The sequence below is a fragment of the Pantherophis guttatus genome, chromosome 1 (assembly GCF_059756535.1).
Source record: "Pantherophis guttatus breed Tessera chromosome 1, ASM5975653v1, whole genome shotgun sequence".
In the NCBI taxonomy this organism is placed as follows: domain Eukaryota; kingdom Metazoa; phylum Chordata; class Lepidosauria; order Squamata; family Colubridae; genus Pantherophis; species Pantherophis guttatus.
The window spans coordinates 295,501,182-295,512,507 of NC_142063.1; the positions used below are offsets into that span (position 1 = coordinate 295,501,182).

General features: G+C 38.1%; 1 long non-coding RNA gene across 1 annotated transcript; it reads left to right on the forward strand.

Annotated features, from left to right (window-relative positions):
* The first annotated feature begins 620 nt into the window (after positions 1-620).
* On the forward strand, positions 621-9,133 carry LOC148116900 (uncharacterized). The gene is made up of 4 exons (XR_015731520.1): positions 621-689; positions 2,063-2,224; positions 7,882-7,964; positions 8,503-9,133. It is a non-coding gene; the product is annotated as an uncharacterized LOC148116900 (long non-coding RNA).
* The last annotated feature ends 2,193 nt before the right edge of the window (positions 9,134-11,326 follow it).

The following is an 11,326-nucleotide window of genomic DNA, read 5'->3' on the forward strand; positions in this document are numbered from 1 at the left end:
TTCTTTGGAAGACCTTTCCCATGGAAGTATGGGTAGCCTCAAACCTCTTTGCTTTCTGGACAAAAATTAAATCAGTGCTATTCTAGGAGCTTTCAGCCATTAGTAATCATCCTACTAGGTACATTTTTATTATTAATGTTATTGCTTGTTTTGATTTTATAGCCTATTGAATTGTTCACTGGAGTCTGTATAGATAGGAGTACTACTATTATTTCAATTTTCTTATTCATAAATCAAATTCTGAACAGGTAAATAAACTAGCTCCAAGACTACTGCTAAGTTTGTCCTTAAATGACCTATGAATACCTATCTGATGAATTATAATCTACTGTAGCTAACAGAGAGGCTAAGTAATATTTTCAGACTTACAAGGCCCTAATATAATGACTTAGTGTACTTTTTTCTAATATTGTAACAGATTTACTATGAGAAAGTGACTCTTATTTACCATATTTTAAATTTATTTTATAATCTCTTTCCTTTGGAGATGTTGTAAAGAAATTGAAAACTCATCCACCTGCTTTTTATACCTTGATTTACAGACCTCTTAGTAATCAAAATATATTGTCTTCAAATCTACCAATTTCCAAAATCTCTGTTCTTTTCCTACCCTTAGAAAGCCCATTACTCTCCCTTGCTTCAGAAATGGATGAAACTTAGTCTCCAGGCAATTCATCACATCTTTGTTGGTATGTTCCCTTCCTAAGAAAAACCCTTACATGCAATTTTATTAGCATGTATTTTAATAGAGTTTGATAGCAATAGCAATAGCACTTAGACTTATATACTGCTTCACAGTGCTTTACTGCCTTCTTTAAGCAATTTACAGAGTCAGCATATTTCACCCCAACAATCTGGGTCCTTATTTTACCAACCTCGGAAGGATGGAAGGCTGAGTCAACATTGAACTGTTGAGAATCGAACAGCTGAATTGCTGGCAACTGGTAGTCAGCAGAATTAGCTTGCAATACTGCATTCTAACCACTGTGCTACCATGACTTGATACTGTACAACAGGGGTGTCAAACTGGCAGCCCATGGGCTGGATGCGTCATGCGCAGGCTATGCCTGCCCCAGCTCCCTGAATGGGAAAAACATTGTGAAATGTCACGTTATGGCAACATGACAGGGCAAGTTTGACACCCATGCTTGTCAACATTTTCAGGATTTGTTGGGAGCTCTTCAGAACTCAAAAGGATGTCAGTTTGTGGATAAACGCACGAATTGTATGAATGTGTGTGTAATACTAAAAAAATATTTGCTCTTCTTTTTTGTGAATGAAGTAGAAAAGCTGTTTGTTCCTGTACTAAAAACTTTAAGAGTAGCACACTCAGCAATTGTCTAGATTGATACAGAAAGAAAGAGCATTGGCTGGCTAGCTTATCTGTCTTCGGCTGTTGGCTGAATGCTTGACTGATGGTGTTCTCTGCAAATTCTAGAACCTCATAACAGTATCATTGGGCTAAAAGCATTTCAAATTTGCAGATGTAGAGGACAATGTGGAGAAGCCAATGGTTGGCTTTAAAATGCAAAGGAAATTATTTGCAAGTGGAAAGTTTGGCAGTGTGGTAATCCTCTAGGATTAGATCAGAAGGAAGCAGTGTTAAAAGCTTATCAAAATGCTGTTAAAAATCCAGCTGTCTTTGTCTATTCATGGAAGGCTGGTTGACTGAGTGGAATGGAAAAAAGGAGATGGATTTCCCCCAGTGGTTTTCTATTCCTTAGAATAGTATCCTATTAATTGTCACCTCTTCCCTAGAGAATGGTGAGAACCAGAGCATTAGGAAAGTGGCAGAAGAAGTTGCAGGAGAAAGCAGGAAAAATGAAAAAGCTTTCGGTGAACCACAGGCCAGTTTTGACTATGGTGACTCAATGACGTTATGGACATTAAGTCCATAGACATTTTCAAGACATTATTTGGTGAATTTGGAACCCTCCCTAAAAGTTCTGTTTAAATATTATTTTTTTGATTCCTAATCAATGACAGTTATGGTTCCCTATTATTCAAAAGGTCCATAGTTCTTTTAATGAATTTGTTACCTAAGAATCTTTCTTCTTCCTAGGAATTCAGAGTGGACAATACAGACTTCTTCCATTTTATCCTCCTGGTCAACATCTTCTGTGGACTATGCAAGAAGATTCATGCACTAACTTTATGAATAAGAAGGGATTTGATCATTTGCTGCTTCATTATCCAAACTCTTATTAGTAAGAGAAGATTTGAGGTGGTATTTTAATCTATTTTTATTTAACAGTCCATATATGATTTATGGTACCTAATAAATACTTAGATAAATAAATAAATACTGTCAGCAGTAATTTGAAGGTGACTGAGGAGCCAGTTTGGTGTAGAGGCTAGAAACCAGGAGTCTGCGAGTTCTAGCCTGGTTTGGACTTGAAGCCAGCTGGGTGATCTTGGGCTAGTCATCTTCTCTCAGCCATAGGAAGGATGCAATGGCTAACCACTTCTGAAAAACCTTGCCAAGAAAAGTTCAGGCAGTCTTCCAGAATTGGACACAATTGAATGGAAGGAAATAAAAAATATGTATGATTTATAGTATCTAATAAATACTTACGGCAAATTTATGCTTCCATTTTCCCACAATTCTGCTAACTGTATTTATTTCACATTTGCTATACCCTTAATTTATTTCATATTTGCTGCACACACACATGGTGAATGGGAATCCTGTTGTGAGCAGATGGTGATGTTTGGCAGATGTAGGGCTGCATCACAGAAGAAAAGGTTCATATAGAGAGAGTGGCCAGCTGTGCAATTGATCATGATGTCAGTAGCCTAATTCTATATACACCAGGAAGCTTTCATGTAGTAATAGCTGAAGGTGAACTCTCTCTCTCCTGAATTACTTCTACTAAGAACCATGTTCCTCAGGAGGCATAAAGCTTCTATTCTGTCGAAAACCCCCAATAGTATAGAGTTAGTGTTTGAATTGATTCCAAATTTATAAATAACTTAGTTTCCATTTTCTTTTCTTTATCAAATATTTGGTTAACAGCTGTAGATGCTGATAGGTAAAAGAAGGTAAAAGTCTTCATGTCCTAAACAAAAAAAAGAAAAAAAGAAAAGAAAAGAAACCCTGTCTTATCTCAGCACAATTTCTAAAGCTGTGAAGACTTTGTTGTGTGCCCAGACCTCATGTGTTAAGGACCCATTTCTTGACTGTGTCACCATCCTTGAGAACAATTCTGCTATATATAATACACCCACCCACATACCTACACCAACCTATTTTAATTGCTTTTAATTTTTTTGTGTTCTATGATATACTCTGCTCAGTTACTCATTGAGGAGGACTACCTATAAAAAGGAATGGCTTTGTGCCTAAGGGAGGAGTAGTACTCGTATTCTCTTGGTTTTTATCCTGGTTTCTTATCCACTTTTTTTAACCCTCTTCCTGCTTTTAGGGCTGAGAGAAAGTGTCTGGCCCAACGCCACACAGTTGGCTTCATGCCGAAGGCAAGACTAGAACTCGAAGTCTCTAGTTTGATGCCTTAACTACTACAGCAAACAGAGTCCCCTGTCCCCCTCAAATTGCTTCAGAGAATTTGGAAAATAAAAATGCTGGAAATGTCCTGGCTACTATTGAGAAAAGACCTAAATTGCCTTATTGATCCTATTAAGGGATTTATGATTGATTGTGTTCTACCATTTGAATGTTGTATATAAAGATTGATGTAATAGAGGTAGATTTTTTTGTTCTCTTCCCAAGTGGCTTCCCAGAACAGTAGCATGAAATGTCTGCTATTTAAATCAATATTTTTAGTGAATGCTTGCTCTAGCATACTGTATAATCAATCAAACATTTATTTTACAACTGACTCTTTTAAATATATACTGGTAATTATTACATGTTTCCAGTTTTTACAACATCATTATGTTATACATGTCCCCCTTAATTAATTAGCCAATTGTTTAAATAAGATTGGTGGAGTTCTTGCTCATGCTACTATAAAACAGTTATTTCAGAAGTAAATTTTTGGTGATTGAAGATCACTTTTACATTTGTTGGCTAGCCAAGGCCAAAGTATTGAGGTAAATGTTGCAAATCTTATTTTTTATTGGGTTTGTTCTAAGTGTGTATAATATGATTTTTAAAGGCTTTTCTGTTTTCTCCTTTCCAGTATTTAAAACCAATTTTTGGATTCCTGTACCATGTTTTACACATTTCCTACTTTAAACTGAGCCAAAACTCTGCCCTGTCATTACTTTTTCACCCTTTGTTTTTGTGAATTGGATTTACTTTAATGTATTTGATAAGTCATCTCATTCAAAACCTTAGAAAGCTCAAATTTCTCATTGCAAGCAAAACATGTCTAAAGAATACCCATGTCCAGGCAACTGGAATGGTCCAGTCTGTGGCATAAGATTCAAATGTATCTGGATTTCATTGATATCAAAGAACTGCAAAGCAGAGTGTCAGCCTTCCAGAAAAACCCCCACTCCAAGTAAAGACTCTGAAGCAAGCATTTTTCAAAGTTCTATTTATTAGGATAGGTAAACAGGCACATCTGGGAAAACCCGAATCTGAGAGGTCCGAGCTTTCCCTCAGTAAATCAAAACCCCCCAAACCATCCCCTCACTCCTCAGTCGATCACATGGTCCAATCAACCACCGTCCCATCTCGAGACATCACTCCGACTACTCCTTCTCCAGATGCAGGATCGCCCTGACCTTGACTGACAGGAAGAATGCTATTATGTCTACAGACAACTTCTTTACTAAATGCCACCTCCTACTTTCCCACACAGGAGAAGGTGGCAGCATGGAAGCTTCTGGCCTAATATGGCTTCCAAAGCTGACACAGAGACTGTTGTACACCGAATATCCTATATACTGCACAGGTCAGAAAGAGGGCTGAGAAAATATCTATAGACCCCTCACATCCTGGACATAAACTGTTTCAACTCCTCTCTCAGGACACTGGTATAGGGAATTGCACGCCAAAACAACTAGACACAGAGATAGTCTTTTTGCCTCATGCCATCACTGTAAATCATGCTAAATACCTAATTACCACAGTACTGTCTTTCCTTGGGTATCCAATCACATTTGGCCAAAAAAGAATATTCTATTCTAAAAAAAACCCATTAACATCCAAAAGTGCATGTTTGAGGAAACTACATTCAGTTCAGGGATATACTAATGACCAGCTGAATATTTAAAAAACATGTAGTAGAAAAAATGCAGTTTAAAAGCATTAAAAAAAAAGTTGCATTAAAAAATGTGTGAGTTTTGGGAAAATTGCCTACAATAACAAACATAAATTTGGTTAAAAGCAAATAGAAATTGAAAGAATGAAAGACTATATCAATATCTCTGACACAAATAATATGAATGTATTTAGATCCATCCATCCATCCATCCATACTATATATCTATACCTTGTTTAATGACTTGGCTAATTAAGATTGCCTTTCCCATTCAAACCTGTCATGTTATTGAGATATTGACTGCAAGACCGTCTTCTGGTATGACCTGCTTTTAAAATATTCTATTGAAGGTAAGCTATTCTCATGTTCATGCAAATCTAAATAGAGTGCTTTCTGTATTCCTTGATCTTCAGAAAGCAGTGTCCCAGATCAGTTAATGCCTTAATTCAGGCACATTTGAATGTAGTCCTTTCTCAAGCTCTCCTCAATGGACTGTGTGAAGGTCTTAGAGAGCAAGAATCAAGGCAGGTCAAATGCGTATAGGTATGTGTGGGAAAGCTTAACCTGCTCATGATTCAAGTCTTCTTGTATCTTGATTCAAGTAGGCAGAAGGCAGTAGACTATACCTGCTTAGGGCTATAGATTTACCTTAGACCAGTGGTGGGATTCAATTTTTTTTTACTACCAGTTCTGTGGGTATGGCTTGGTGGGTGTGACATGGCTTAGTGGGCTTGGCTTGGTGGGCGTGGCCAGGGAAGGATATTGTAAAATCTCCATTCCCTCCTCACTCCAGGGGAAGGTTACTGCAAAATCCCCATTTCCTCCCAATCAGCTGGGACTCAGGAGGCAGAGAATAGATGGGGGCGGGGCCAGCCAATGGTGGTATTTACCGGTTCTCCGAACTACTCAAAATTTCCGCTACCGGTTCTCCAGAACTGGTCAGTACCTGCTAAAACCCACCTCTGCCTTAGACCTCTGCATATGTTACCTAATAGCTCACTTTTAATCACTTTTAATATCTTTTTATAATGCTACTGTGATAACAAAAATAGCAGGATGGAATCAGCCACATGGGTGATGACCATCAGATAAAAATATTTACATGTAGGACTGAGAGTAGCATATCATAGAAAAAAAGACAGTTGCCATGACATTGATTAAGGCAGCCTTTTTCAACTTTATACCCTCCAGACATGTTGGAATGTATCTCCAGAATTCTCACCTAGCATGTTCTTTAGAATTTGCTGTTCAGAAATTCTATACCCCAATATCTCCAGAGGGTACAAAACTGGAGAACTGCAATCTGAATAGTGCTGGAGTAGGGAAAACTGCTGTAGTATAAACCGTCATGGGAATCCCTTGTTTGAAGAACTGCTCTGCTGGGTCAAAGGGCAGGAGTATTGACCAACTCAAGAGGATTACCAGCAGGCAGAGTGTGAAGACATTTGCATGCTGAGGGCAATTATGAGCAATTGGGGATCAGACCCTTCATGGTATGGATATACTGAAATCTTCAGAAACTTTTCTTTGAGTCTCACTGCTATAATTGATGACTGCCTTTTCTAGTTATGTTCCTCAGGAAGACTGGCTTGGCTGTGAGTTTATTAATTCTGTTTTTGATGAGAGATCTTGTTTTCTGAAGCCTGAGAATTTTATTTTTCATTTGGATGTTTTAGATCAGGGGTCTCCAACTTTGGCAATTTTAAGACTGGCGGACTTCAACTCCCAGAATTCCCCAGGCTGGGGAATTCTGGGAGCTGAAATCCTCCAGGCTTAAAGTTGCCAAGGTTGGAGACCCCTGTTTTAGATGCTTCTTTTCTCCTGGTTAATTTATTGCTGCTCTGTTACATGAGTTGTTAATTATTGTTGATATATTTTCTTCCCTGTTCTGTGAACGGTGATATTGAACAGCAGGGTATTGAATGCTTAATTAAAAGCCAATGCATTTGGCACGTCACCAATACTCACAGGTGCTTGAAAACCAAACATAAATTACATAGAGAAATAAAAGATAAGTGGTAAGCATATTGAAGGTCATTTTACCTGCCACCTTCCCACTGATCATCATTTTCAGAATGGGTAGTTATTTGTTGAAAGGGGGCTGTACTTTGAATGAAGAACTTGGATTCTACTATTAATTTCAAAATATATACTGAAGACAGTAAAAGACTGGATACGTTTATGATGCAAACATACAGCTGCCATTATGCGTTTTCTGGAATCATGTTATTTGTAAAATGAAGTGTTGCTCCGTATGTAAGCAGGAAATCCTGGGGCGGTTTGGTTAACAGTATTTCATGATTATCAATCAAGGATTTAACATCTCTTACATTATGAATATGTCCTTGATACTGGAAGTTGCCACAACGAAGGATCATATACATTGGATACAACTAAAAACAAACAAATCAGATTTTCTATTTTTTTTTTAGGTAAAAGGATGGAGAAATGACATGTTTTCCCCTTAACAGAATAACAGAAGACCTTGGAGGTCTTCCAGTCCAACCCCCTGCTCAACCAGGAAACCCTATAACATTTCAGACAAATGGTTGTCCAATCGCTTTTTAAAAGCCTTTAGTGTCTCAGTACCTTAGTGGAGGCAAGTCGTTCCACTGATTAATTGTTCCAACCATGAGGAAATTTCTCCTTAGTTCTAGACTTGTTCTCTACTTGATTAGTTTCCATCCGTTGTTTCTTGTTCTGCTTTCAGGTGCCCTTGGAGAATAGGCTGACTCCCTTCTCTTTGTGGCAGCGCCTTAGATATTGGAACACTGTTATCATGATACCCTTAGGGTAAGTTTTTTCATTAAACTAGACCAGGGGTGGGTTCTAAATTTTTTTACTACCGGTTCTGTGGGTGTGGCTTATTTTGTGGGTGTGGCTTGGAGGTCATGTGACTAGGTGGGCGTGGCTAGCTGTCAGAGTCATTTCTGGAAGGTCCTCGCACTTACGACCAGTCTTCGCACTTACGACCTGACTCATTTGTTTGCTTTTAACACTGATCAGCTGTAGGATGGCCCTTTGAAGCCCCGCGGCAAGAGTTTAAACAGTTTTTTTCCCTCTAGTCATCAGCTGGGACTCAGGAGGCAGCAATAGATTGGGGGTGGGACCAAATAAAAGGTAAGAATAACGTGGGGGGGTGGGAGAGTGGGGGGGGGAGAACCGGTTCGGTGACATCATATTGTCACCACTACTGGCTCAGCCGAACCGGATTGAACCGGGAGGAACCCACCACTGAACTAGACATACCTAATTCCTGCAATCATTCTTCATGTGTTTTTGTCTCCAATCTCCTAACAATTTTTGTTGCTCTTCTCTGAATTCTTTCTAGAGTCTCAACATCTTTTTTATATCATGGCGAACAAAACCAGATGCAATATTCCAAGTGTGATCTTACCAGAGTATTATAAAGTGCTACTAACACTTCACGTGATCTTGATTCCATCCCTCCATTAATGCTGCCTAGGACTACGTTGGCTGTTTTGGCAGCTGCAACATATTTAAGTGATTGTCCACTAGGACTCCAAGATCCCTCTCGCAGTTATTACTATTGAACCAGTCCTTGTTTATTACCAAAACAGAAACTTGAAAGCAATGGATGCTTCTCTTCAACACCTCTCTTTGTTCAATGATTTAGCTTTGAATAAGCAGTATTGCTAATTCCATCATGGAAAAGTACATGAAAATTGTGCCAGTTAAATTTATAGATATTAGTCAGCCATTTTGGGACGATTCTATTTCGAAGGTACGTTTGTAGTGTTCTGATTTTGCACTACTTTTTTTCACTGTATTTTGAAGCAATTTAAATTTTTGAGCCTAGCCACTGATATGATAGAAAATCCTGACTTATAGAGCCCAGAAGCAAAGGAACAAGTTGAAATTGGATTCCTGCAAGATGGAACTAGGGACGTCGTGACTCAGTGGCTAAGATGCTGAGCTTGTCGATCGAAAGGTCAACAATTCAGCGGTTCGAATCCCTAGTGCTGCATAATGGGGTAAGCTCCCATTACTTGTCCCAACTTCTGCCAACCTAGCAGTTCGAAAGCACATAAAAAATGCAAGTAGAAAAATAGGGACCACCTTTGGTGGGAAGATAACAGTGTTCCGTGCGCCCTTGATGTTTAGTCATGCTGGCAACATGACAAAGGGGATGTCTTCGGACAGCACTGGCTCTTTGGCTTTGAAATGGAGATGAGCACCCCTCCTAGAGTTGGGAACGACTAGCACATATGTGCGAGGGCAACCTTTATCTTTACCTAAAATGGAACTGCTATTTGGAGTAATGAGCTTTCTTCTTATGTTCTGTATTTCATACTTCTTGTATTCCATATTTTTACTGCTATTCTGTTTTTGTAGCTTCAGATTTCCCCCGCTCCCTGACAGTGTCAACAAACGCTAGTATTATGTAGCTTGTTCAGTGCCATCTGACCTGAGGGCCCATCATCTACACATTGTCTCTACAGGCTGTATTGTCTATACTGTATTATCAAACCTGTTATTTCACCTATTTATTTCTGAGGGCTTGGGATAAAATACAGGAATCTTCTGTCATTGCATTCTCCCATGCAGCATGAAACGGTACCTTTACTTTGCCAGTAAGGGGATCAACAGCACCCAACATCTTCCTCCATTGCTGCAATCCAGTAAAGCTGCCTGCTTGCTTTAGCTGGACAGCTGGGATGACTTCCATGGTGACCTTGTTGGGAATATATATTCTTCACGTTCTTTGTTCATTTCTCTCAGAAGCACTCCCATCTCTACCACCATGATTAGCAGCTGTGGGGAGGAATTGCATGAAATACAATCCTAATGATTGGAAACATAAAATATCAACTTATAGAAACAACACTGTTTTAAAAAGAGAAAATTATGGAGAGCCCTTTTAACAATCCTGTAATTTAGGAAGAATGTAGATACAGGTTATGTGACAGTGCTGTGTCAAGATAATTACAACATCAGTTTTACCAGATATAACTGAATGTATCACAAGTCAAAGCAATTTTATTTTTATCTTGAGTGCCAGAAATTAAGTTAATCAATTCCTATTTTAAATTGCTTTACATGTGAAAATGCAGCAAGGACACTGTGAAGGGGATTTTATTCTGGTAAATTGACTGTATTATTTAACTTAGCAATAAATAATCAGGATACAAAAAAACCCTCAAAAGGCCAGCTGCTTATGTTGTTGTCATTCCATGTTGACCTGCATCCAAAACATTAAATAGTAACATTTTAAAAGTGTTGCTGAAAAAGAATGTCTGGTGATGTAGAATTATAATCTAATCAGTGGTAATGAATACATTCATACTTTACTCAAATGACTAATCAGATATTCTAGAGTTTCTTAGAATTCAGTTATCACATTGCCATAGTCTTTCAAAGTCTGAATATACCTATGATTCTACAATCGTTTGTTTGTCTCCAGTTTTTATATCTGGAGAATATTACTATTCCAGATATTACTATAATTCAGACAATTTTGAAGGAAAATAGCAGTTAGACTTCATGATAAATTAAATGCATGAGTACATTTAACATCCTTAGCAATTTTAAAAAACAGCAGTGTCCTTATTGGGAGAGAAGGAGGAATGCAGGGATAGATAGATTTAACTCTGTCTCTATAATTTCAATGAAAATTCTTCCATGATGGTGATTGTCTTCTACTGAAAGTAATGAACATGGGCTGCTTCAAGATTTCAGATTTGCTGCTCTACCAGCTTTTTAATCAAGGAATGATTAAAAAACTAAGAAGAACCTGGTCCTGGCTACTCTATTTACTATAGATTAGCTTTTTATAATCACTTACAAAACATCATGGCTCCTGAAAAATGACCAGTCTAACTTCATTCAGCCACCATATACAAATAGAGAAGCTTGTAGTCATTTGGACATAAACAAAATGTGTGAGGTTGTTCAGTATCACTTAAAAAATCTGAGATATGACCAAAGTATCTTGCAGATAATAGATTATAGTAATTTTTGCCAATAACATATATTTTCTTCTTAGGTGGTGAGATTGATACAGATCATCTAGATCCATATGGATCCATGGATTCTGGCCTGGTTATGGGGCAGAATTGACCTTGTGCTTCCTGATGAATCAAGGCTAAAATTGTCTGCTTTGAATAAGGTTGTACTCCTTCATAATTTAAAGA